Here is a 5,300-nt window from a genome sequence, read left to right on the forward strand (position 1 = left end):
GTATAGAAACATTGAAGAAATAAAAATGTTATATGAAAATAATAATAAAATTTTATATGACTACAACATTGATTTATAAATTTTTATGACTATAACATTGATCGTAATAATTTTATATTTTGTAAAACAAAGGAAATCAAAATGCACTGAATTAAAAATTTAAGTAATAGCCAATACCAACCGTATCAGGAAAAAGTGATGAGGACATCAGGCTTAACGAGAAGGAAGTTATGTATCCTCTTCCAAAATATTTCTTAAAATTGTTTTTCTTGATTTCCACTGAAAGAAAGAAAGAACAAAAGCACAAAAAATATTTATTTCACTTAAATTTGACTTCTTTGTTATTTTTTGCAAATTTGAACAATAAAATTACTCGTATAATTTAAAAAAAAAAATTATTGAAATGTGCAAAAAGTCAAATATGTTTATATTTGGCAATGGTAGGTGTGGAAGCTGTTTCATACAAGTTGCCTTGATTTTAAGGATTGTGAATTTGCTTATTGCTTATTTATACCAAACATCATTTTTTATACCCTGCATTTTGTGAAGAGTATATTAACTTTGGTATGGAGTTTGTAACTATTTGAAGGAGTCGTCTGCGGTATGGACCTATATATATATATATTCTTGCTCAGCGTAAAATTCGTTAATTTACACATGTCTGACCGTCCGATCGCACGATAACTCAAAAACGAATAAAGCAATTGGCACCAAACTTTCAGAAGTTGCTTCTTTTGCGCAAACGACGGGTGCTATTGTTACTGGGCCGATTCGGACAACGGGTTCGGGGAGCTGCCATGAAACTCAAAGAGGTTTTTTTAAACATTTCAAAAACTAATGCAGATATCAGTATCGAATTTTGCAAAGATGTGTCCAATAACACTCTACATATGTTCTGAAAGTTTTAATGGAATGGCTGCACTGGTCCGCCATATAACTCCAAAAATAATAAAGCTAGATTCATGAAACTTGGCAGTCATGTGTCCAATTGTTGTTCACATATTTTGTTGTTTTTTTTTACCGACCGTATTGTGTAAACAATAGGTAGGTTATGTGATGGCAACAAATTTCGCATATCGAGTTTTCGGTGGGAACGTACTTTTCCATAGTAGGGAAGTGTAAATAAACTATTTTTAGCAACCTGTCGGTCTGTCGGTCTGTGTGTGCACGCGTGTATCTCAAGTTCGGCTGAACCGATTTTGATGAAATTTTATATGTAAGTTTATTTCCACCATGGCACGGATTGATCAACTTTTGGTATATATCAGGCCTCGGGAACTGCACCTTTTAGCGGGCCTGTTTTACATTTTTGAATATTTTGAAGAAAATATTCAACCGATTTACTTGAAATTTTATATATAAGCTCAGCTCGACCGTCCGCAAAAATTCGTATGTTTTGGAAGAAATCAGGCATCGGCAACTAGACGTTTAGTACGGGCCAAATATACATTTTTGTGCATATAAACAGAAATAATAAACCGATTTCATTGAAATTTAACATATGAATTCCTCGTATTAAAACGATGAACATTTAAATTTTTTGGAAAGATCAGGGCTCAAAAACTGATCTGCGGGCCGATTTTACATTTTTCACCATATCTACGGAACGAATTGATGGAATTTCTTGAAATTTGATATTTGAGTTCTGGTTGTTACCGAAATTCGGTAAAGCGAAACTCTACTAAGAGCCAAATTTACATTTTTCTAGGTATGCTAACTATAAGCGTACTAATGCCCTAAAAATTGGAAAGAAATATTTAGCAGACATTTTTATAATATTCCGTAACACTTTCACTTAACTAGACAATACACAATGCGATCGGTTATGTGCTGACCACATCAGATTTTTTTTTTATTATTATAAAAGAGAACGCATTTATTTGCTCTTATGTTAAGATTATCCATACAATGTAATGCTGCTTATATATTATATATTTATTATAAAATTCAAAAACTATACATTTAATAATTTTAATATTATATAATATAGGAAAGTAGAAACCTCTAAAGAAAAAAACAAAAAAAAAGTATATAATGCAGAGCCAAAAGTAAAAATAAAAAGAAACAAGATGAAGTAATTAACATATTCAATTTTCTTTTCCTATTAGAAGCAATTAATTACAAATTATCATTCTGATGAAAAACATTAATTCTAAGTGTGACTTCTCCAAAACTTTAAACATAGAAAATAAAACCAAAACAAAAAATATTTAACGACATTAGTTCTGTACAGAAAAAAACAATAGTTCAAATAAAATATAGAAAAATAAAATTTACAATTCCATGAGTCTGTGGATCAAAATATTTCTTTAATCTTCTATTATATAACTACAGACATAATACAAGCCTTGCAAGTATTATGTCTGTAGTTTTAAAATTGTGTTTCATTCAGTGTGAGATATTTTAAGTTTACTTTTTTTCTTAAAAAACACACCCGTAATACATTATATAGATATGTTTTTTCCTAATATTTTATATGATAAAACTTAAAGTAAGAAATGCTCTTAAAAATAGTTACCAAAAAGTACATAATTAAACAAATAATTATTTCCTTTGAGATCTAATATCTTTGAGTAATTTATTTTAGAATCTCGCTTTGAATTATGTCGCAAAAAATCGTAAAATACCTCTGACAACAAGCGCTTTAAGCGATAAATTACCGCATACGCATAAAATAATTCGCTACTAAAATCCATGCAAGTATGGATTTGCATTTTATAATATAATTAGTTAATACTAATTCCATATAGTGTAATAGTATACAGGTATGCGTATAGCATACGATTTCTATGCAAAAAGTCCCAAGTTCGGAAACTCAAATATGCGATATGCCAGATGAACTTTTTTGTTATTGACTATTTTATTTTTTTAAAATGAAATTAAAAAAGTTTTACCCTTACAAATCAATATCAGCGAGTTTCCGTTCTTAATATTTTTTTTGAAAATACCCTATTTGCAAAAAGGTTAACAAAATAGAATTAAAAAACATATTCTTATAAAAAATATATTGTCAAGACGTTTAATATACACTCTACAATTTTCTAAAGAAAGTGTTCACTTTTTGTTATAACTCACACTTCCAAATATGAATTTACATACAATATTTATATCAACAAAAGTAAACAATCATAGCATCATGGGACGGGGTGAAGGGGGAGCGCGGGTGGAATTCTTGCTTTCTCTGGGACCCTGGAGGCAAAACCCTATATAATGCCTTTTGACCCATGTCTCCAGCCCTTCTAGAAGTACCCGTACTTTTTGGCACCTGAAAAGTAGCTATATATATTTAATGTAAAATAGGAAGGGTTTTGAAGAGTTATATGAAATATGAATAAAAAACAGAATTATAAAAGGAAATTCAAGGTACTGCGTAGGATATTGGTTAGCGTGGTAGTCTGATAGCCAGAAGGTTATTAGATCGATTCTTGCCTGGATATTGTCGTATTTATGTTTTTTTGGATTATTTTAAATTTTTTTTTTATTTTGTTTAAATTTTTTGTTTTATTTTTTTTTAATATATAACAGATAAATGTTATCATAAAGTTTAAAAAACATTTCCAAAAAAATATTGTTATAATAGTTAATAGAAAAATTCACAAAAATTTTAAGTACATAAATATGTATGTATGTATATTTTTTTTTTAAAGCTTCCTGAGTATTTTTTTTTAAACTTTCTATATGAATTGAATAATATTCAAAACTGTGGTTTGCTATATAGAAATAAATTTTAAACGCATAATTATTAAATCATGGGGGTAAACGTACAAAAATTAATTTTTCAAATAAAGAAAAGGTTTAGTGAAAAACAAAATAATAATTTTATTTACATATACATATGTATGTATATATGAATGTTTTAGAATTGAAGATTTTATAATTTTTCGTTCTAACATGAACGTTTACTACAGTAATACGTATGTATACGTATAGTAACGTTTACTACAGTAATACGTATCATATATGAACGTATGTACATATGAATGTATTAGAATTGAAAATTTTGAAATTTTCTTTTTGAACAATTAGAAATAAAATTATAAATACAAACATACATAATTATGAATGTATACCTGTTTTTTTAAAACTGTGGGTGAACATATAGGATTGAATTTTTGAAATAAAGAAAAGGTTTAGGCAAAAACAAAATAATAATTTTATTCAAACATGTGTATGTACATATGAATGTATTAGAATTTAGCATTTCACAGTTTTTCGCTCGAACAATAAAAATAAAATTTTAGGTAGATACATAACATACGTACATAAATTGTGTACGTATATTTTTTTAAAGCTTGCTGATGAAACATAATATTCAAAACAATAACAAATGAAGCATTAATATTCAGTTGCCACAAAACAGTTGATGTCTTTTATAAAACCTGACATTTATTTAAGTTTATTTCGATTTTTCGAACTTAAAATATATGTGAGATCATTATATTTTCGAATATTATTTATTTCTCGTTCTCGGTTTGTGTTTCTAATAACAAAATGTATTATTTTATTTGTTGGTTTGCGTTTCTAGTAGTATAAAGTATAAAAGAAAAAGGTGCTTTTGTTATGCAAAAATTTTTTCAGAAAATCTTAAAATAGGACTAATGGCAGCTTTTTCTGGGACACTGGAGGCAAAATCCTATCTAATGCCTTTTGTTCCATGTCTCTAGCCCTTCTAGAAGTACCTGTACTTTTTGGTACCTCACAAGTAGCTATATATATATATAATAATTCCTTTTTAAGTTCAAAAGTATTAAGAAGTTTTGAGAAATATTAAGAAGTAATTCGCATAGGCACAGGCGTTGCCGTTCCATAGTATACTGTACTTTTACGGTTCCATTGTATACAATTTCAACTTCTCGTATTTATCGTATCGATTTCATTTCTTCGAACTAATCTAGTTGCAGAATGAATTTCCGATTTACTTAATTCATGTACATGTATACCATTTAAACGATGTATTAACACTGAACTTTCACGCCAATTATAATTAAAAAGATTTTTGATGGCTCTACTTTGTATGGTTTGAAGCAAGTTAATCATTTCATTAGTTGACGTACCTCACAACTTTATTCCATAATTAATATGACTATTGAACCACTAATAATATACCGATTTTATTTGAAATTAGTATCGATATTCTTTAATATACCCCAGCTACACCAGAAAGATTTTTGCTTAATTTGGTTATACGAACTTTCCATCTCAGTTGACAGTCAATCCATAGTCCTAGATATTTGTGCTCTGATACTTTTTCAAGAATTTGATTGTTAAGATACACATTCAATTCAGCCTGTATTGTTCCA

The sequence above is a fragment of the Condylostylus longicornis genome, unplaced genomic scaffold (assembly GCF_029603195.1).
Source record: "Condylostylus longicornis isolate FDR11 unplaced genomic scaffold, ASM2960319v2 ptg000185l, whole genome shotgun sequence".
NCBI classification, from domain to species: Eukaryota; Metazoa; Arthropoda; class Insecta; order Diptera; family Dolichopodidae; genus Condylostylus; species Condylostylus longicornis.